This window comes from Gopherus evgoodei, chromosome 4 (assembly GCF_007399415.2).
Source record: "Gopherus evgoodei ecotype Sinaloan lineage chromosome 4, rGopEvg1_v1.p, whole genome shotgun sequence".
In the NCBI taxonomy this organism is placed as follows: Eukaryota; Metazoa; Chordata; order Testudines; family Testudinidae; genus Gopherus; species Gopherus evgoodei.
The window spans coordinates 21,221,478-21,245,908 of NC_044325.1; positions in this window are offsets into that span (position 1 = coordinate 21,221,478).

Genomic DNA, 24,431 nt, shown 5'->3' on the forward strand with positions numbered 1-24,431 from the left:
CTGAGCTCCCCATCAGCATCGACGAGTGCCTTACAACACTCCGCATCCAATTGGTCAATAAGTCATTTGCCACTATCATTAATGCATGTGCACCAACACTTGATGCTGAAGATGAACAGAAAGAATCCTTCTACACTGACCTGGATAAAATTTTGTCATCCATTCCAAAAGAAGATAAGATAATCCTCTTAGGGGACTTTAACACAAGAGTTGGCTGAAATTCTAATATATGGAGTAGAACCATTGGGAAGGAAGGAGTGGGCAAGACCAATTCCAGTGGCATCCTTCTACTCAACAAATGTGCAGAGCATGACCTTGTGATCATAAACACAATCTTCAGACAAACCAACAAATACAAAACCACTTGGAAACACCTCCGCTCAAAACAGTGGCACTTCCAAGACTATGTCATTGTAAGAACACAGGATCTAAGAGATGTCCAAATCAGCCTTTTCATGAGAGGAGCCGATGATTGCTGGACTGACTACCACCTGGTGAGGTCAGTCATGTCCATCAGGATTGCACCAAAACATAGAAAGCAATCCAAATCACGCAGATGGCAATACAAAATCCAAAGATTTCAATCCTCAGTGCACCAAGAGATCTTCAAAATACTTCTCAGTGAAAAACTGACCATATGCAGGCCTGGAAATGACAACACATGTGTCGAAGAAGACTGGGAAGCCCTAAATCAGACCATCCATCAGCTCTGCTACCCGCTGCCATCAGGTAGCACTAGTTCAGGGGTCGGCAACCTTTCAGAAGCGGGGTGCCGAGTCTTCATTTATTCATTCTAATTTAAGGCCAGTAACATTTTGAGAAGGCCTCTTTCTATAATTCTATAATGTATAACCAAACTATTGTTGTATGTAAAGTAAATAAGGTTTTTAAAAGTTTAAGAAGCTTCATTTAAAATTAAATTAAAATGCAGAGCTCCCTGGACCGGAGGCCAGGACCCAGGCAGTGTGAGTGCCACTGAAAATCAGCTTGACAGCCCTAATTTTATTAAAGGCCATTGGGAAAATGTGCCACCTTCGGCACGCATGCCCTAGGTTGCTTACCCCTGCACTAGTTTGACAACAACAACATTGAGATTACAGCCCCTTTGGACAGAAGAGAAAAGCTTTCTGTGACTGGCAAAACCAACCACTATCCGGTCAGAAGCAGAGCTCTTTCCATTAGCTCAAAGCTGAAGTTCAAAGGAGGATCCAAGAAATCAAAAACAAATGGTAGGAAGACAAAGCAAAAGAAATCCACACTTTCGCCAACCCACCAACACCTGAGGAAGTCTGCAAAGCAATTAAACAAATGAAGAACAATAAAGCACCAGGTCCTGGTGACATACCAGATGAAGTACTTAAAGTTGGGGGGAGAAACACTGACTAACAAGCTTCATTTGCTGCTCCTCAAAATCTGGCGCACCAAAGAAATCCCTGCTGACTTATGTTACATCGTCACCATTTTCAGAAAGGGACACAGGGCTGACTGTGGCAACTATCGAGGCATAGTCTTCCTCTCCATTGCTGGGAAGATTCTTGCTAGAATCTTACTGAATCACCTGCTCCCTCTTGCAGAGGAAGTATTTCCAGAGTCCCTGTGTGGCTTTAGACCAGGGATCGGCAACCTTTGGCACACGGCCCATCAGGAAAAGTCACTGGCAGGCCGGGATAGTTTGTTTACCTGCTGTGTCTGCAGGTTCAGCTGAACACAGTTCCCACTGGCTGCGGTTCGCCATCCCAGGCAAATGGGGGCTGTGGGAAGAGGCATGGACCCAGGGATGTGCTGGCCACTGCTTCACACAGCCCCCATTGGCCTGGGACAGTGAACTGCGGCCAGTGGGAGCTGCAGTCAGCTGAACTTGTGGACACTGCAGGTAAACACACCGTCCCGGCCCACCAGTGGTTTTCTCTGATGGGCCACGTGCCAAAGGTTGCCAATCCCTGCTTTAGACCATCAGAAGGCACCACCACCATGATTTTCACCGGCAGGAAGATCCAGGGAAAATGTCAAGAACACCACCATGATCTGTATATGGCCTTTATCGATCTGACCAAAGTCTTCAACTCTGTGAGGCTCTGTGGAAAATCATGTCAAAGTCTGGCTGCCCAAGCAAATTTATCATCATTGTAAGACTCCTCCACGACCAGATGACTGCCTCCATCCTGTGCAGTGGCTCTATCCCTGAGCCCTTTGTCATCCGAACTGGTGTAAAACAAGGTTGCGTGCTGGCACCCACCCTTTTCTCCATTTTCTTAGCAGCTATGAAAACTCTATCCCAAGACCATCTACCACAGGGCATTGGCATCCAATAGCAGACTGACAGCAACCTCTTCAACCTTTCTTGTCTCCGTGCCAGAACTAAAGTAATATCAGCAACAATAACTGTACTCCAATATGGAGATGATTGTGCTGCAGTTGCGCACTCAAAGGAGGATCTACAAACAGTCCTTAATTCCTCCTCTGGAGCTTACAAAAGCCTAGGGCTAACTCTGAACATTGGCAAAACAAAATCTCTCCACCAGGTCAATCATCAGACCCAGCAAGGAAAATCTATATCGACAAAGAAGAACTGGAAAATGTAGACTACTTTGCCTATCTTGGCAGCCATCTCTCATAGAGGGAAGTCAAATGTTGAGATTCAGCACAGAATCCTTTGCACCAGCCTTGCCTTTGGCAGACTGTCTAGCCAGGTGTTAACAATCACAGCATCAGAACACATACAAGACTTTTAGTTTATAAAGCAGTGGTAATCCCATCTCTCCTCTCCATGGCTGTGAGACTTGGGTGACTTACAGAAAACACCTGAAAAACGTGGAACGCCATCACCAGCACTTTCTTCAGAAGATCCTCAACACTAATGTCAGTGTTCCCACAGAGGCCAACATCTTCAGTACGGAGGCCCTGATTATCCAGCACCAGCTGCGGTGGAGCGAGCATTGTGTGCGCATGCCTTACATACGCTTACCAGAACAATTGATGTATGCCCAATTCACTAAGGGAAAAAGGAAATGGGGAGGCCAAAAGAAATGCTTTAAAGATACCCTCAAGAGATGTGGCATTGATACTGGGAGACAGCAGCCTAGGATAGGGATAACTGGCAAAGACTTGTCAGAGAGGGAACATCCACTTTTGAGGAAAATTACCTTGCCCTGGTCACAGAAAAATACCACAAAAGAAAGAAAGGACAATTGTCATGCAGCAATCATGGCCCAACCTGCCTTCCCACACCACCTGCAATGTCTGCCAATAAGCCTGTGGCTCAATGATCAGACTTCTCAGTCACCAAAGGACCAATGAAAAATAAAACCCGTGAAAGAGATCATCCTCAACCTCGAGGGATCGCTGATGGTATAGTGCCTAGGAAAATGGGGCTCTGATCTCTGTTGGGACCTCTAGGTGCTACCACACTATGTGTGCTAACTAATAATAAGAAAGAAAGGGGACTATCGAAAACACACGCACTAAACCTGTAGGCAGATTAATACTTCCTATAGTGCTCATCGCTCTCTGCTAGAGCTATAGATTCAGAGCAGCCTGCCCCTGTGCCAGGTCAAGCATGAGATATAGTGTCTGAGCAGGTGGAATTCCATCCCTTGGTATGCTTGAGCGATCCTATGAGCAGTACAAAGCCCTAAATGACTCCCAATATTGCAGCAGGGTGATGGGCAAATGCCACTCTGTAGCTGCCACCTGTTCAGTGGAGTCTTGCGGAAAGCTTGACACTTGGGAGGGTCTTTGAATTGTTTTTCTTTCATTTCCTCAATCACTGTGATTGAAGCTCACCTTTAGTTTTAATCCGGTAATGCCAATAAATGCCCTTGGGCAGTAGGATTCCAGACACTGCTCCTCTCACCTTTGCTGCCTCTGGGTTATTACTCCCTACAATGGCAATTATTGGTGCTGAGGAAGTAACAGTGGAGTCCACCAGCAGAATCCTCAGTGAAAGAAAGCGATGCTGCATCCACTCCTTGTTTCTTTTCCCTTAACAACGGGCCTTTTGTGGCTTTGAGCCTGTTTCATTCCCTAATTTTAATTACTTCACCCTTTTTTTCCTCAGGAGCTTTTTCCAACTTGTTTTCAGGGATATTTTCCTACCCAGTTCACCTGGCCTCCGATAAAGAAAATGAGTCAGGCCCAGAAAGGATGTCAGGAAGTGTGACAATTTCACAGACTCATTTGTTTTTGTTTTTTGTTTTCAGTATTCAGCCAGCTCAGGGCCACTTTGACATTAGTAAGACAATATCTTAACTCGTTAAACACATGCCAGTTTTACACCATTTGCAGACATGCTACATTTATTTTTGTTCCACATGGGAATTCAGTCCACACAGAACCCTATTTTATCAGGCCAGTCCCATAGGACTTGAATTTGGAGGTGGGTGAAAGAGGGGGAGAAACCACAGCTCTTCTTGAATTAAATTGATTGATCCAACACCATCTATGGAGGGAAGGAGAGGAAAGCTACCTTTGTTCAATGATGAGGTCTGGGTTTTCCAGCTGAAGCCTGGGTTTTCTGTTGCAAATAGTTTGGGTTGTCTTTAGGTTGAGTTTTTTGCATAATTATTTTGCATTAATACGTTGATCAGTGCTTTCATGCTGTGGCTGCAGGGTATTTGGTTTAAATTGTAATAACCGGCTTCCTTCTTTTTCACTTATCTAAATCTTCCTCTTTTCTTCCCTGGGAATAACCAGATTTAGCTGTCACTGTGTGTTTCTATCCAGCAACACAGGAGCTCTCATCAGCTCTGCCTGTCTGCCCTGAAACCTGCACACAGAATGCCATGAGCTGCCGCCGACTGCAGTTACATGCCTCAGAAAGTGCTTTTCTCTACAGTCAATCTGCAGTGCCCTCAGGATTGGTTTTCTTCTAAATTCACTTTGGCAAAGAGAAATATCATCTGCTGTCATAATGAGACACTCTGGTGCATCAGCAATTCTGGCTTGGAAAAAAAGTAACGAATAGTGACATTTAAAACAGTGGTTGGAAAAGCAAATGCCAGTGTCTTCATTTGCCTAAGTATTAGTTGTTTGATGGGATGGTTAGTTAATAAGAATTGGCTGTAAGTGTGTATTTAGGAAAGGTCTGGAATATTCATTAACCTGGGAGGTAATATGTCCGATCCTTTGGGATTGGTAGAACCTTTTTCATATGATGAATAAGATTTTCAGTAATCTTCATCATTTTGACTTGAGTCCGAGGCTGGGTTACTTTAAGGGAATTGTGGTGTTGACTTCTGAGCAACCTGTGAGGTATATTAGAAGCTGTTTTGTGCTGGCTTGATAAATCTAAGTATTGGAATATCCACTAGCTTTGGGGATTGTCTGCCTCATTCTTTGCAGTTCACCCTAACAGTGACTCAGATGGCTCCCCTGGAATTCCAGTCACAAGCTGTCACACTGTATGTCTTCTGAGGTACATTTGAGACTCTCCCCTTCATTAAATAACTTCAGTCAATTATGAATATAAGTTTTCCTAAATGCACCTCGTACCTTTGTAAAATGAGATGTGAGATTTCAAGAGCAAGATCATTTTGTGTAGAGGGGTGTTCATCTCTCCCTTCCTCTTGCTCTCTCTCAAATACAATGTTAAAAGACAGGAAGGATCAGGAGCATCAGTGCAAGTAGCAACAAGGTCATCAGGGTTTCCCCCCACCAACCCAGCCACAACAGGTTTGCTTTCAACTAACCATCCATTTAGTTCTAGCAGCAGGATTTCCTCTGCCCCCTCAATGGGTATCTATTCCCTCATAGAGTTTTCATTTTAGACTTGCACTAAGAAAAAGAGAACCAGAGCCACTCTATTGCCAAGTTGGTTTTGCTAACAATAAAGACAACTGCTCCAAGTTAATCTATCACATATCATCTCTCTGCTCATTGTGAAAGTCTTTCATTCATATTAAGACAGAGCATTTATTGATAATTTGTTTGCATCTGAGCAGGCAAAGCCCTGCAATTAAATGCCAGGGTTTGTTTTCTTGGAATGCACCAGTTTGATTCATTTTTTAAAAATGTTCTATATGATTAGCTATCTCTGGAGGAAGTATCAGAAATGTCCCCTTTCGCTATCAGTCACCAGTAATGAGTATGTACTGCAAAAAAAGGTCATTAAGCATTTGCTGGTGTTTTAAAATGTTTGTACTCCTCTATGTGTTTGCTTTTCACAAACATTTGAGCAATTCTGCAACTTGTGGGTAGACCCTGGTGCCCTGGTGAAGCCATAGAAGTTCCACACACAGGCCAATGGGTCCATCCAAGTGGTACAAGTTTCAGATCAGGGGTCTTATTGCCATGAATATTCAGAGAGAGCAAGTTTCAAAGTATCATGTGTGTGAATTCAGGGAAACTGAATTTTAAATTTGCACTTACAAGTTTTTGCAATGTTAATGCATATGTACCCAGAGAAACAATACCATGTGACTTACCTAACCAATCACATCTAAGAAATACAGTTTGAATTTAGAATATCAAATACTGAATACGTCAGTAATACATGGAGTTAAAAACTGTGGGAAAAACCATCAAATTCTATCAACATAAACTTGAGGAAACCATAATCTGCTTACATATATTCAGCAAGCAGAAAAAGAGGCTAAGGACCCAGTGAAGTAAATGAGAGTCATTCCACTGATTTCAATGGGTTTTGGATCAAACCCTAAATTCATTGGATAAACTATTTGTTTGAGAACTGTTCTTTCATCTCTAATAGGAACACACCATAATATAGACATAATAAACCAGGCAGAAAAAAGACCCATATTCTTCCCTGAAAGCATGGGACTCAATCCTTAGGTGCATCAAAACTGTGATGAGTGCTGCTTGGGTAGGCATGGTGAAAAGTAGCCCCTCAGTAGACTGTATGGTTGGACTTATAATGAAGATGTCTGGTTTTACAGATTGCCAGATGTGAAGAAAGGTTCAAATAAAAGCTTCTAAACTCTAAAATATGTCTCTATATAATTTATTGCAGGTATGGTATGGTATGGTATGGTATGGTATAAAGATGTTATTGGCATTAATTTGGGATGATCCAGGTAACTGACTCATGGTTTTCACTACTGATAAGATTTAGCAGAACCACTCTCTTTTCCAGACAACTATTTGCTGTCCAAAAGGTTTGGGTTAAGCAATGTGTGTGACATACTGAACACAACTCAGTGTGCCATGTTAGCCGAAGAATACAACCATCCGACATGCTAGCCCTTTGGAGATGGCTGACATGTATACGATTCGTTCTCTTAAGCATTCGTTTGGGGCCAGGCTGTTCCACCCTTGTGTACATAGAGTCGTATTTTACTCCATAATTAGAGTTATTGTTTTCTATGATGCTTCTCCCAAGGTAAAGCAATGCGCTACATAATTAAAGGTAGGGCACATATATTTTAATTTGATATTATATATATATATATAGAGAGAGAGAGAGAGAGAGATTCTGAGGTCACAACAGTGACACTCAGGAATAACTGTTATTAACATTAATATAACATTAGTATAAAATCAATATTAGTGAGATAAGAATCAACCTGTATATGTTTTAATAACCAAAACGCTCTCCATTTTTCCTCGGCGACATTCCTTGGTGATGTTCTAGCGCAAACTAGGTCAAAATGGGCCAGGTTTCTGAGCCCATAAGCATCTGTAAACTGGAAGAGCTACATACACAGAGCATGCTGCTCTTCTCCTCTTCAAAAGTTTAATTCAGTGGTAACAATCAAAGAAAGAGGCCTTTTTTAATGAACAGCCCCTCTGCCTGCATATGAGAATTTTAATTTTTCTCATTTCCACCAGATGCTGCAAATCATTTCTATACTGTTCCCCAGTGGGTAGAAGCAAGCTCTGTATCTGGATCCTTGCACATTCCTATTGTATGCAAAAAGATTGATGGGATCAGTAGAAGACTTATCCAGGGGAAAAGAAGGTAGCATTAGTAAAACTCTCTCCTTCTCTACCTCCACCATTAAGGCATTTACTGGGAATGCATATACATAGCTTGTGGAATTGTCACTAACACCAGAAATTAATGAGTCCAGCATCAAACACCTTGCTTCAAATCAATCTCACTAACTCCCCCTAGCATATGTCTTACACTTGTATTATTCCAGCTTCTCTTCCGCTGGCTGTTTGGGGACATTTAAATAACAGCTGAGGCATTTATTGAGGACTTTTGTTTTAAACTTCTGACAGGGGGTTTACCAGAAACAGTCATGCAACTCTTAGCAGATGAAACAGTACGTTTAAAAGTAAACCAAAACTGGAAATATACACGAACTATGGGAGAAATAATAAATAAACCATTTCATAAATGGCTACCAATGCTTACTGTGCAATGCGGAGCTACTCAGCTCACAGCTAAGATTTCATCATACTCTTCACTTCTGAATACCAAGATCATAAATTATGTTAGAGATCACTAAACACCCCAGCATTACTAGTCAAGGGCTACAACTGGCATCAGATTAGCCCATAGCCTGGTCTTTTATTATTATCCAGAACTATTATGAGCAATTGACAAAAGAGTGTTCAAATGGAAATTATGCTGCCATTCCCTATATAATAATTAACCGTGTATCTAGTATAGGGGTGGCTTGGAAACAAAAAAATCTGTTCTGTGAAAAATGTCAACGTTTCAACAACTGTTTTCATTCCTCATCAGAATGAAAACTAGACTTCTCCAAAAATTGTCATGAAAAAACATGAGAGAGAGCGAACGTGCATACACCATTCCAGAATAGCCAATAGCTCAGTGGCTTGGACCCTCATCCAGGAGGTGGGAGGCCCAGGTTTACGTCACTTTACCTGATTCAGAGCAGGGATTTCAACCTGGGTCTCTCATACCCAGGTAAGGTGGCCTAACCACTGGGCTATGGGCTATTCTGGAGTGTCAAGCTCTCTCATTCCAGAAATTCCATCCTGGACCTAAGAAACCATTTTAATGAAAGTTTTGTCAAAATAGACATGTTTCCATTAAGTTTCAGTTTCAACTAATCAGTATTTTCCGACTAAAAAACATTTAAGCAAAAAATTCCTGACCTGCTCTAATCCAGTAATTGTACATTTACAAAGAAACTCCCTGTTCATTGCTTATCTTTTCTCCATCAGTCTGACTCCATATAGTCTAAATGGAAGTCTCACAGCATCTGAGCAAGGTTAGCTGGTTCCAAATATTAAATGATCAACCAGAACATATCGCTAGCAGGAGCTCTGTCACATTTGCCCAGCAGCATGTGACAGTAAGGTGATGACAAGCCAACATTCCCACATTTGAGTGTCAAACTCTGACAAATCCAAATGGGCTGGATTAGCACAATCCGGGTTTTCATCACATCACAGCTGCAACTCCTATGAGAATGTTTAGAAATTCTCCGAGTATCAGTGTTGAACTGGTGTAGCTCCGGTGGCAATCGCAATAGTGGGGCCATTAATGCAGACCAGTCACAGGTATTTTTACCACCACATTGTCTAACTCTACTCAGTGTAGGTCATGGTCTTTGCAAACACTCCTGCTACGCGGCATTGATGGAGCTGCATTTTTCCTGCCCATCTAATATGTGAAAATCTATCCCACATTCTCACATGGACAGATGCTCACTATGAAAGGGGATTTGGCTAGATACTGGAGGTTTTAATCAGTCTCCATAGAAATTTTACACTTGGGTGGTTTTATGGTGATACATTTCATATTTTTGTTCATTTGCTTCCAGTAATTTCCTATTCATGAATAATAAGCAACTCAAACCAATCCAATGTTTCTATAATTAATATTTCAAAATATTTCCCAGTTTGAGCTTATCTAGTTCAATTTTAACTACAATGAACTCCAATTAACAAAAAAGTGACAAATAGTGAAATCAAATTTATTTTCTGATGCTTATCCAGACAGAAAAGCAACCCCCCTAAATATTTATCAGAAAAGTATTTAAAAGCATCATCAGTGGCCCAAATTTTAAGGTCTTTAATGATAAAGTATCTGATAGAAAGAAAATGTTCTCAGGTCACTTTTCTTTTCCACAATTCCTATGTATGTGAGTCAGATGTGTAATTCCTTTCTAGTTCACAAAGAAAAACATATCCTCATTTAGTTATAAATGTAATCGTCATTCAAGGCATGTGGATGATACATCTGAATTCTATTGATATGCTGGCATGATGATTCTTTTTCTCAGAACAAATTCCGGCACACCTCTTAATGATTTATTCAAAATATCTATTAATTCAGCAGTAAGAATTCCAAATGCAGTGAAAAACAAAAAGCCTCAAATCTCTTAGGTGCCAATAAAGCCAAAGTAAAATTAAGCAAACCTTGCATTACCCATGTAACCATACATACTGCAATATTTAAAGCTGGAAAATGAAGGGAGTAGGAAAAAAGAATTTTGCAGAAGAGAAAGTAAACCTAAGGGCCTAGTCCAAACTCCGCGAAAGGCAAAGGAATTTTTAAGAAGCAAAGATCTAGTACAGTGCAAATAGGCTTAGCCAGTTTTCATTCACCCGTCACAGTAGCTATGAAAAATACGGCTTTACCTAAAGTGCCAGGCTCAGACATTTAAGGTACAAGACAATGTGAAATGTCTGTATCTGTTGGTTAACATGGCCTGCTCCTACCCATAGTTCAGCTCTTGTCTCCATCTACTCCCCTTCGCTAGAGCCCAAGGAGGGCTCTGTACTGATTCATTCCTCCCTTTATTTCTTCCTCCCATTCCTGACTCAGGCTACATCTACACTGCAGCTGGGGATGTGATTTGCAGTCATGTAGATATACCCATGCTAGCTTTAATCTAGGTAGCTCACCAAAAGTGTTGGCACAGTCTTGCAATGCGAGGCTGACACTTTTGGTGAGCTAGCTAGAGTAAAACTAGCATCATGGGTCGTCCACACAAGCTGCATGTTAAACCTCCACTTGCAGTGTAGAAGCAGCTTCAGTTCAGGGGTGGCTCTATGTGTTTTGCTGCCCCAAGCATGGCAGTCAGGCAGACTTCAGCAGCATTTATGCGGGAGGTCCGCCCCAGTCACGCGGATTCGGTGGCAGTTCTGTGGGAGGTCCGCTGGACCCACGCCTTCACCATATCCACTGCCGAATTACCACCAAAGCCGCGGGACCGGCAGACCTCCCACAGAAACGCTGCCGAAGGTGGCCTGATTGCTGCCCTCACAGCGACCAGCAGCCCGCCCCCCCCACGGCTTGCTGCCCCAGGCACATGCTTGCTGCGCTGGTGCCTGGAGCCACCTCTGCTTCAGTTCCTTGTTTTACTCTGTCTTGTATAATTGGAGCAGTGTCCTCTCTGCTTCAAATCATATGCACAGACACCCCAGCATTCCACCTATAAAGATTGCACCCTCCTCTATTCTGCATTGCATTGCTCTGTACCCTTCATGCCTTCAGCTTATAAGGTCCTTAGGGCAAGGATTTTACTGTTATTTCTCACATTTCAGCCACTGCCCAATGCTTAATAACTTGAACGGCAGCTGAGGCCAATATATAGATTTATTATCAATTACAAAACAATTTTTCATGCCCCAGCCTCAAAAATTACAAAAAGGATGTTCCATGCAATAAAGGGTAGAGCTAGACAAAAATGTTCATGTGAAATGTTTTACCATCACAAAATGCTGCTTCATTAAAATCAAAACATTCCAGTGGGAAGGTGTCTATTTTGATTAAACCTTTGATGGGAATCAGAGGGTTCTACAGTGGAGCCAGGACCCAGCTGTTCTCAGTAGCTGCTGCAGAGCTAGGAAGCCCAGGAAGATGAGACCGGAAATTTTTGAAAAATTTTGTTTCAAATCTTCCAAAATGAATTTTTTTTAAAATGTCATTCCTAAGGAAAATGTTGCATATCTGACTTTTCATTCCAGTTCAGAACAAAATCTTTTTTCCTTCTTTCAGAAATACAAAATTGTCCGTGGGAGGGACATTCCATTTCCAACAACTCTAGTAAAGAGTAAAGCAAAAAGCTTCTCGAAACAGTTCCCTCTGTTGGCGAATTCTGGTGAACAGACCCCTTAAAGCCAGCCTCTTACACGTGTTCATTTTCTCGCTTCTCTTTGCAGTCCCATAATCTTACCATATTTTTCTCCCAGAAAATGCTTCTGTATCAGGGCCCTGATTCAGTGACTTAAGCATGTGCCTAATTTTCAGCATTTGAGCGACTTCAGTGGGTATACTAAAAGTCAGGCACAAGCTTACGTACTTTGCTGAATTAGGACCCAGATACCAGCAGAATTACTAATGCATATATTCTCAGACAGAGCCCCCTCTACAAAAAAGGTACAAGAAAAGCTTTGTGCTTTACGTTTCCTGTTCTTTTTGGTAAAAGGTGTCCCATAATTATTGCTGGGCATGCAAATAGCATAGGACACTATAAGTAATGGTTGCTGAGGCAATACTTTTGATTCAGGTCTTTTCTTTGGTATTATTTATTGCTGTCTTTAAAAGTTGCCATTAACATTAATTAGGCCAACAGAGCTGCTGACTGATACACACAGTATGGTAATGATCCAAGTGAAATCACTGCTTCAGGAGTTCTTTCCAATATTTTTTTTCTTTTGGAGTATGCAAGACAGGCCAGGGCAGGCGTACAGGTTGTATGAGAGAAACCAGTGGCCCAAATGTGCAATCTTTCCTCACTCTGGTAAGCAGTAGTGCTTTCAAGAGGGCTAGTTGTATTAGTAAATGCTCACAAATGGGAGGGTGGGAACAGAACAGCATGGGTTTTGCTGATGTTCCAGGTAGCACATTTAAATACTTCTTATTCTTAAACAGAATCCAAAAGGCGACTGACAAAAACCTGGACTTAATCACACAGACACTTTACATTTTCTCAACAATAATTCCAGATACCAAACAAGGAAGAGAGCTGGTGTGCATGTGTGTGTATACTGAGCCACAAAGTAACCCTATGAAATAGTGGGTTTGCAGAAAAACTTTTAATTTTTATTCATTATTACCTCCAGATCCCCCAAGACCATTTACTTGGGCTTTGCAAGGGACTATGTTGAAGCAATCGTGCCCCTGTGAGGAGCTATGGGAATTTTAAAGCTGTGACATCGTGATCCATATGTTTAGTTTTATAAGAATCTAAACAAGCAATGAAAGAAATGTACAGGATCTGTTTCCTGATAGAAATGGACTCTTCACAGTTATCTACTATGAAGAGTTCCATATGGTCCATCATTTAAATGGACCATATTGGAACTTGCTGAAGGAAGAAAGGCTGGCATAGGTGCCGGAATCTTGGTGCGGATCCTGGTGGTTCTGCTGCACCCCCTGGCTTGAAGTGGTCTCCATCATATACAGGGTTTACAGTTTGGTTCAATTACTCTCAGCACCCCCATTATATAGATTGTTCCAGCACCCCGGAAGAATGGTACCCTTCTGTTTATCTGCTCTGCCTCTTAGCTGCCTCCAGCAGACTTCAAAGGCCACAATTCTGGGTCCTTCTCCCCAGCTCCTCATGACATGAGAGTATAACTTCTTCTACCAGATACCGATATTGCCATCCACACACATTCAAAAAACACGAGTCAGCCTCCAAACACAAGATTGAAGATCGGTTGACTTTTAAACCAAAAATAGTAAATTTGGGGATTTTTTTAATTATTTGGCTTTCTGGCTTTTGAGCCTTTCAGGTGCACTCAGGTAATATTTTCAAACTTTTCTCCACAAGCATCAGAGCTAAAAAACTTACTTTTTTTTAAAAAACGAAAGCTGACATTTTCAGTTGTTACTTGACTCCATGAGCTGTGGCTTTAAGAAAAATACTCCATATCATGAGACTCATGCTACAGTCATGAGTTGGCAACACCGATCCTAAGCATTCCCTGGCCCAGGTGTATGTGATACATGGTTACAACAATCCCGCTCTTCTTAGTGAGCTTTCATCCTACCAGCATCCCCATGACCTCTACTTCCACACTCTCAACACCTAGCTGTACTGTTTGTTACTTTATAAAAACAATTTGATTGTATTTTATCTCTTGGGGACTGCTCTTCACCCTGTCCCCAGTCTCACTTGACAATAAACAGAAACTTTTCATGTATAACTAAGTACCATCCTCCATTCGCTTTGATTGCCAGAGCAAATGACATGTTTGCACTTCACAGGACTTTGGGGATGTGAGGTAAAGTGTGAGGTAATAAAAACCTCTGTATATCACACTCCTCATCTCACCCATCTGGTCAATCTCTAAGCTTTTTGATCCAGCTACTGCCCATACCAATCACACATCTGTTGCACCAAGGATACAACTCTAAGGTTCTTGATGTTTCATACCAGGAATACAAGCTCATTTAACAAAACAATTACTGATGCAGGGACTGATTCTGCTCCCTATGTCAGGGAGATGAATTCAACAGGAGCTGCAAGCAGTTCTTTCTATTGAAAAACTCCAACTACAGGGGCTGAGTGATGGAAAACTTCTTTTCAGACATGAACAAAACTCACTTAGGAAATGGGCAGATTTCCAGAGGAACACTCAGAAGGCGACAAGATTCCGCATCAAACAGACTTCTAATGCAGCCTTCTCAGTCGGGGTGGAAGGCAGGAGCACTCACTATCTGATGAAAACAGTAGCTCTTGGCTTATCAATGAGCTGTGAACCACTCAGATTGTTACCAATTTAATTACACTCCTGGTTGCTAATAGCACAATTTTCAGCACAAAATTATTTTGCAATTATTTTGTCATCAAAAAGCATCTCATGCAAACCCCCTCGTTTGGCTAATGATGAGGCAGCAAGTGACTCTGCGTATGACAACGCCAGGATTGGTTTCTTTTGTAAATGAGAAGATTCCTCCCTCCCAGGTGATTCCCCTTTCCAGACAAAGACTCTGACAAATGTTCAATTGCAGAGGGATATATATTGCCATTAATGTTATGACAATAACTCTGTATCAGAGCTTGATCATTTTTGCTCAAAATAGTCAATAAATTATTTAGTTTGCAAAATGTCATTATGTGTGGGGTTTACTTAATTGAATAGAATAATTTATGGTAAAGCCTAGAAAAAAGATCAATGCAGATGGCATGCAAGAATGATTGAGTTTCAGCGAAGGCAATTTGATTTTTATCCCTCATTATAATAATGTTAAAGGGAAAGCATCAACTTTGGGAAAAATCAATATTTGATGAGTGCCTAGGCCATGAATTTTAACTAGAGGTAGCACTGAGGTAGTAGTAGGTGTGAATAATTAATAACTTCCATAGCCTGAACAAATAACTGTTTTGTTTTGGTACAAATGTCTATTACCCAGAGATTCTTCTGCACTCATAAAAGATAATTTGGTAACAAGTTCTTGGCTTGTAAAATTTTATTTTTTTAATTATCTAATGTGATCCATGAAGAAGTTTTGTTCCATGTTTTCTACAGACTTTTACAGGAGACAGAAGAGGCCCTCCCCCCCAAAAAATCTTGATTTGCTGAGCAAAAGGAAACATGCTTCTCATATTTCAGGTTTCCCTTGTGAAGAGGAAATTTTACCTGTTTTGCAGACAAGAGATAAGCAGGGTGCACAGAGGCTGAAAGCAAAAAAATGTTACATCTTTAATGAAAAAAGAAAAAAAATGTAAATTCACTCTGTCCACAGACTTGTACATGGAACTGCAATTTTTAGTCAGAATTGTGCCATAAACTCCACAGCCCTGCAGCAAAACAGCAACTGTAAAACAGAGAACATACACAACAACTTATTGTGCTTTATTGAAAGAAAATATGAGTAAAGTCAATATGAATCTGTTGAGGGGGTAGGGACATCTTCATTTTTGCTATGAAAAATGTTTTACCCCATAAACCAAAACCTAAAAAATAAGTTATTGCCGGTAGATTTATGTCCCTTCCTTACACCAGATATCACTTAACTTTAGGAGAATCCAAGGAATGGATTTTTGTTTCAAGGAAATACACTGAAGGCTCCGTTCTCTCCACCATGCATGGCCTCCTTTAGGGCTTGATATCCATAATGCCTCAAAATATGGACCAGATCCTGGCCTCTAACTCTGTCCCATCCTTTTGTGCCATGCTGAGAACATAAAGGAGATGGAGAGCTGCCTTAAAAGGGTTGCCAAGAATTCCCCTGATGTAGGCCAGGGTATTGAACCTGCCCCAGCACTCACTACCCTCAATAATCTACACTGATTCTCTTGCTCCTTCTTACACTAGCTGGGGTAAGTGAGGTGATGTGCCTTCGCAGATAAAAATCTTTCTAGGATTATTATAAAGAAGATTACAAAGGGTCTAATGCTTCACATTATACCAATAAGCTCCTGCATTCCTTTTACACTGTAAAACAGGTACAATATGGTATACTGCTTCTCAGTTAAACTAAGCATGAAGAAGTTAGACTATCACAGGAGGTACAATGAACAAAGTACATTTCAACACCATTTTTAAACTGCAGAAAGAAAGGGTAGGATCCTCAGCTGGAGTAAAATACAGCATCTGAGGCTCTCGTCCATACAGTCTAAAATGACTGGCCTGGTTGATTTACTGGAGAAGCACTAGGGCATAAACAGTGTGTTTCTACTAACCGGAACTAACCACAGCTCTTGACAGTTTTCTACATACATGATTTCATGGGTCACATACCACTAATATTCATTAGACATGTGTGCCTACCAAAGGATCCAGTACTAGAGAATGTCACACACAAAACACAACCCTGACATTCTTACACAGATTTTCAGCAAAGTAACAATTTCCTTGACCTACAGATTCAACAGGTCACTGATTTTTTCCATTAAGCCTTTGGTTCAGGGTGAAGACACTGACTGCAGCTTTTCAAAATGTCATATTAACATCAGCTGGTGCAACATATTAGGCCTGTAAATACTAAACAGAGATAACAAAAGAGGGAAAGATTACTTGAAATGAGCTCAGGAGGCGTGTAGCTGTCCTCACTGCAGACTTTATGTACAATTCCTCTATGTGACATACACTAAAAATGTTTACAATCAACTTGTTAAAGTTTCCTCTTATCACAGAGAACTATCCCATATGTGGGCTTGATAGGAAGCATTCTTCACAGCCAAAATGTATAGGTTGGAACAATAAAGCAATTTCCCACAACGTTTGTGAACCTTCTTTTCCATGGTCTGAGCCTCCTGGTTGTCATTTACTTCTAACTGTCATATATAGCCCCTTTAAACACTCAGCCTTTCCTTCCCAACCTCAAACCCTTTCTCTCTGTGTAGCTGGATCTGAAAGAGGATTGATTCAGGTACAGCAATGTTTAAAAGGGTAACTCAGTTAAAAACTCTATTTACCCATTTGTTAAACCCCATGTCATTACTTTTTCCTACTGTTAGTTTTCACTTTTCCCTCTAACTCTGAAAAGTCTGTTAGAATTACCTCTACTGCCACTTCATTCAGGGACACCATTCCTTATTCTCTGTAAGTACTTCCATTAAAATCAACTGGACCACTAGCAGAATAGGGTGCTACTCAATACAAGGGAATTTGGCACGTGGGCTAAAGTGAATTCTATGAGACACATTATATTCTCAATTAGATGGGATTAAATTCAGAGTAACTCTATTTAAATCAATTTGCACTTGCGTTATTGACAGCAGAATTGGTTCCAGAATTGAAAAAATGAAGGCGGATACTTGAACAGGAGAAAATGGAAGTGAAAGATATGTTAACATGTAAATTCACACTTCTATTGATTATGGGCCAGATCCAAGGCTCATAAAAGTCAGCGAGAGTCTTTACATTGATCTCAGTGAACATTGCATTAGAATCTGTTACAAAATTCACTGTCCCAGAGCACCTCTTCACTACACAGTGGGGCATTTCTGCAGTTTTGCCTCAGTTTTCCCTTACTCCATCCAATGCCTTCAGGACTGTTTCACTGACTTAGCCCTCTGGCTAAGTCATATTTAGTACCATCCCATCCCGGGTACCCATGTACAGAGGCCTTACACTCATACCTGTAAATGCTTCTTCCTCCCCTATATCAGGCCACACCACATTCCTTCTTCCCTTTGATTCCAAGGATCTGCTACAGCCCTCTCACCAGAGAGCATTTTGGATCCCCCACACCTTAGGTCTAGGAGTTCACAATAGTCCAAGGCAAACCCTGGTCCTCTCAATGGCTTCTAGCTCTAGGCTCACACAGTCTCCTTCCCCAGGCCTTTGCCAGAAGAGACCTAATATCTGTTGTCCCTCAGGTCTTCCACTGGAGAGACTCCCTGCTCCACCCAGTCACTTCTCAGCCAGCCCTCGACAACTGGCTCTGGCTCTCAGGAAGGAGCAATCAGTCCACAGTCCTTTCACAATCATCTGCCTACTGCTGGGCTTTCTTCCCTTTATATTCCACACCTTATCCAAGTATCAGCCCCAGACCACCCGAGCCTTAAAGGGGCAAGCCTTCCAGTCACAGGCCTGGTTGAGGGGGAAGGACAAAAATGTACCAGAATGTTCCAGACTTCTCCAAAATCTTCAGTTACAAATCAGCACAGCATCACTGAAGTCATTATCTTATATCTAAATGGGCAACACTATCTACCCAGGCGCCAAACAATACTAGTGTTGAGAGCAAAGACCCTACTTCATAGTTATCAGACCTCTGAGATTTTTGTTTGGTTATTGACAGGGCTGGATCTAGGTTTTTTGCTGCCTCAAGCAAAAAAAAATTTTGGCTGCCCCCCCACCCCAGCCCTGGGCCCTCCTCAACCCGCACCCCTTGCCACCCCAGCCCTAGGCTCTCTCTTCCCCCCACCCCACAACCACACCCTCTGCCACCCCAGCACTGGGCTCTCCCCCCTACCCCAGCCCACCCGCACCCTCTGCCGTCCCAGCCCTGGGCTCCCCACGACCAGTGCTGACTCCACCCGCTTCCCCATTGCTTCCAGCCAGTCCAGCACTGGCAGGGTCATGGTAAGCAGCAGGGCTCCCAGGCCGCGCCTCAGCCCAGGGTCCCACCAGCCAGGGCTCCTATCTCCAGGACCGGCCAGAACTCGAGAGGGCAGAGCCGGGGGACTGCTCCAGCAGGGTGCTGAGAAGCCAGGGCAGGGTAGCCCCAGAGGGAGCAGAGTCCCGGAGAGCGGGATGCAGGCCCCGCACGGCAGCGTCCTGCTCTCTATGGCCCCACTGCTGCTGCTGCTGGCCGCCCTGCTGCAGTCCCTGGACAGCTCGGGCCGCTTCGCTCAGCCCCAGCTGTAGCGCTGTGGAACGGCCGCCCTGCAGCCCCAGCCCGAGTGTCCCCAGCTCGGAGCCTGCCCGGCCCAGCCACAAGGTGTGGGCGCTGCTCCCCTGTGGCACAAACCACAGCAGTCCCAGGGTGCCCCCCACACATGACCGCTGCTGCTGCCAGGGCCACCCAAACCAAAAAAAAAATTTTTTTTTAAATGGCCAGAATGCCGCCCCTGAAAATGTGCCACCTCAAGCATGTGCTTGGTTTGCTGGTGCCTAGAGCCGACCCTGCTTATTGAAAGAATAAAGAAAGCTCTGCCAGCTCATGACATTCTCCTGCCTCCATCCCCTTTTCTTCTGCAATAGCCACAGTGCCTCTCAGTATGCCCCTTTCAGCTTCCTGTGGATCCAGGTGTACTGGATCTTCTCCTCAGCAGCTCTGAGTCTTTGGGGAAACATCAGTGCATTGCTTCTCACTCCTACTTTGTTTTCTTGCCACTGATATTCAGAATATTAGGTTTCCTGTTCAGTTGTACCCAGACTTATTTCTTTTGGCCCCAAGCTCCCGTGTAATTTTATACCAGTGTAAGTCCTTGAATGTCATTAGAGTTACACTGGCTGTAAACCAGTATAATAGAGTGGAGAATTAGGCCACCTGAAGCCAAATTCTTGCCTCTGCCCCAACTGCTTTGGACCTTCCAGTGGAGGGAAAAAAACAGAAAGCTTGTGTAGGGGACTCTCCAAGTGGCATATGCAGGGCCAGCTCCAGGGTTTTTGCCACCCCAAGCAGCAAAAAAAAAAAAAAAAAAATACAAGCCACGATCACGATCTGCAGCTCTACCGCTGCTGCTTCAGTCTTCAGTGGCAATTTGGTGAGCAGGCCCTGGGCATATGGCCAGAATTGCAGCTCCTACACCACAACCCTGCCAGCCTTCAACCTGATGTGTATGGCCAGGGAGAAGAGTACACTGTCTGGACAATCTCTTGCTGCAGCGGGCATAAGAGCTTAACAAAGAGCAGGATTGGTGGTGCGCAAGAGTGGCGTGAACCTCTCTCCTCTTGTTCTGAGCCAAGAATAGCTTGGCAGGAGCAGAGAATCTGGTCCTCTGTCCTGCAAGATGGCTGCATGTGCAAGGCTGTCCCACTGACAGTAATTGAACTTTCTGTCTTTGATTGATCCATGGAAAGGAAGGTAGGGAGTCAGCCTTGGAAATAACATTTGTCTTGTGAGGCCTTAGACTAGCACAACATAAGCCTAAAACCTGAAAACAGGTCTAAGCCTGAAATATTTTTTAGAGAACCTAAAGAAATGTGAATCTCTGTTGATCAGCTCACACTTTCATTAAATGCATCTATTCTGTCTCTCACACACTGTGCCTGTCTCTCTCTGTGAGACATTTCTAATGCGCCAATCACCTGGGTATGTATGTGTCAATCATACAAATATTAACAGATTTCCTCTCAAATGGAAGATTATAAACTCTTACTTCTTCCTAAAAAAAGCCTGAAGATTAATTATATCTATTTTGCTCTTTGGTGAGGATGAAAGACAAATGTTTGACTTATTTGCTTAAGAATTCAGAAAGGAAAGTGGATGTATATCTATATTTGAGGGGAAGGGTAGCTTTTTCTGCAAGGAAGCTGAAGTGTGTAAGGCTATTGGGAGTTCCAATAGCCTGTTTCCCTATCACAATACTGATCGTGACGCCTGCAGCATTTTAATAGTTACTGACGCTTCATAGGATCAGTTTTAACTTTAGAATTACTTCAACTTTGGGTAAAAAAAGTATTTTCCATCATGCTCATCACAAAACTCCATGTACAGAGGGCCCAAGTATTAAGGTACTGTGATGGGGCAAGGCCAGATGGCTACAGTAAAGCAGTAAGGAACAGGTATGTTAGCCCCAGGCTAACCAAATCCCTAGTACCATGATAACCAAATGGCAGTTGCTCCAGGTTAATCAAGACACCTGGGGCCAATTAAGATCTTTCCAGAAGGCAGTGGAGATAGCTACACTGATTGGGCCACCTGAAGCCAACCAAGGGCTGGCTGGAACTAGTTAAACGCCTCCCAGTTAGTCAGTGAGATTCGCGTGTGAGGAGCTGGGAGCAAGAGGCGCAAGGGGCTGTGAGTGAGTGAGTGAACGAACGAACGAACTGCTGGAGGATTGAGGAGGACAAGCACTATCAGACACCAGGAGGAAGGTCCTGCGGTGAGGATAAAGAAGGTGTTTGGAGGAGGCCATGGGGAAGTAGCCCAGGGAGTTGTAGCTGTCATGCAGCTGTTACAGGAGGCACTACAGACAGCTGCGATCCACAGGGCCCTGGGCTGAAACCTGGAGTAGAGGGCGGGCCTGGGTCCCCCCCAAACCTCCCAACTCCTGATCAGACATAGGAGGAGTTGACCCAGACTTCCACCAGAGGGGAAGATCACTGAGGTGAGCAAATCTGCCAATAAGCGCAGGACCCACCAAGGTAGAGGAGGAACTTTGTCACAGTACCAAAAGATGTAATTAGGCATCTAATAGGATTTTTCAGATTTCAATGGGAGTTAGGAAACTAGGTACTTCTGAAAATCCCACTAGGCGCCTATCTATATGATAAGATTCCAAGATTGTCACTCTGTAGCCTAGAATGTCTTTTTAGTCAGTAGGAAGTGGTGAAAACAGCTACAAGTATGGTTGAGAGCTTTTTTTGATTGACTCTGGTGATATTCTAAACATCGCTGGGATTTGCAGTTTGTTACCGTCCAATTTTGAAGGTCTCAGCCATTTTGATTTACGAATTACACACTTGTGACAGTAAGGTATGTGTCTATGCCATGCCAAGAGTCCTAGACCATTGTGATATCAGAGGTTCCTCAACCAATCGTGACTCTTACCCTAAAGGCAGTTTGCAAATGCATACAACAATTTTCATTGGTTGTAATGAGTCAGTGATATGAGGGAGATTGCACAAATGGTGGATTTGGCCCAACTGCCACAGTTCTTAAATAGTGATTCACCACCTGTACAACTCAATACAAGCTCCCCAATGCAACCCACACATCCACCCAAAAAAAAATCTATACAAAATCTCTCAGCACAACCCCCAGACACAAATCAGCACAACAACCTACACAATAATATAACCAATACACACAATAACCCAAACATGCATAGCTCCTGCTCCTTGCCACAGCACACCTCATTCACCACGTGCACAAATCAAGAAAAATCGACCACCACAATACACTCACTCCCCTATCTACCAAAACTGTAAACTTGAGTGGCAACATGCAAGTTCTCAGGCATTTCAACTTTACAAATTATGCCCATACAACAGAACGGGCTTTCAGCTACTAGTATACTTTTAAAAATATGGCCCAAAATACTTTTTCCCAACCCCTTGCCCGACAGGCTCTTACAACTTTTCAATGATCAGTGGTCCACTTTTCTCTTATAATTCAACCTCCACCCATACTTGTGAGCCTTCCAAGTAAAATCTGAAATGGATTCACAAATTTTCATATGCCTAGTCTGCAAACCTGAAAACTCAGCATCACTTGACTAATTTGATTCCCCACCCCACCACCATATAGCTTCATCTCGTTGCAAATCCATATTCAAGCTTGATGGGTTTATGCACATTCTACACAGGTTCACACTGGATTTCCAAGAAGTGCAACTATTGGCCATATCTGAAAATACAGTGTGACTACCTCTTCATGTCATTTATCCCAGTGAAACCAGATGAAACTCAAATGCACCATGAATGGTACCACTCCTCCCCCAAAAAAACCCTCAGATATCTAGAAAGTACACACATAAAATATCCCAAAGGCATTAAAAGCTCTAATAACTAACTGCTGGTTCACATCCACAGATCAAACACAAACCAATAAGTACATTTTAATTTTGTGCAGAAATTATCAGACATCTCTAATGTAGACTATCAGAGGCAACATAATGGCAAAACCTCACATTTACTTCCCCCATTTCTTCTGCTTTTGCTGATCATTTGTTTTAAATGGATCTTCATTCCTTAACAGTAGTATAGGTGTTCATTGCTTTTCTTTACTTTTCTTTTTTTTTTTAAATAACTGACACTTATGAGCAACCTGCCAAAAGCCTGGGTATATCTTAAAGAATAATCCAAATCATAGCCCTCTTCAAAATAATACCATGTTTTACCCCAAGCAATACTGCATGCAAAAGCGGACATCTGATTGACAACCATATTAATTTTTAATGCTTGTTTTGTGGTTTTAGCTCTTGCACAAGACATTTTGATTATAATATAGTGTTCAGTAAAGGCACCTGTCAGTCAAAGGGACAGGAAAACACAAAAAAGATGGAGTAGGTGTACTGGAAACACTGAGGACTCAAAATAAAGCAGCCTCATTTTGGCTTTCAATATGGATCACCACAAAGGCCAAGCAATAGAAGTGAACCTGCAAGATGGCTATAGCCTGTCTGCAAGAAAAATCAAGGTTTCATATTTGTTGAAATGAAAGACACAGAAGCAGCTTCTTTTAGAAGCAGAGGAGACCTATGTAACAATGTAGAGCTAATATGATAGCCAGACCCTGGCACTCACACTTTTATAAAAAAAAATACAACATTAGGCATAATGAACCATGACATTTGGAAATGAGTATTTACAATGGACCCGAATATTCAGCCAAGGTGCAGTTTGGCCAATGGTTACCTCTGTTACAATCCAGAAGTGCTCTGTAGATGTCATTAATATATGCATTAGCTCAGGGGTCCCCATCCATCGAAATGCCGCCAACAAGCTGTGTCATTGACAGGCATATCCACCAAAATGTCACCGATTTTCGGTGGCAACGCCTCTGGATGATGCTATTTCTTGGTGGCATTTCAGCAGCGACACCTATTGATGTTGCCACTTGTCGGCAGAATTTCAGCAGATTCGGTCCTCCGTGGCTCATTGTCTGGCACCCACCAGACGAAAAAGTTTGCAGACCACGGCATTAGCGAAACACAACTTATGCTTTAGTCAAACAATATTGGGCTCGAAATGGGGTAAACGGGTGAAATTCTATGGTCTGTGTTATACAGAAGGTCATACTAGATGATCTAATGGTCCCTTCTAGCCTTAAACTCTATGAATCTATGAAAACCAGTCACCTATTTTTATTAAAAAAAATATTTCTTCACCTAGCATCAATTTAAAAGGGCTCTGATGTCATATGAAATGCATTTTAGTTGAGTGGACACAAATATATTAATCCATCATTTCTGTGCTTTAAGACAAATAGGCAGACCTCCAGTTCAGGGTGAGATTTTCAGACAGATTTGAAA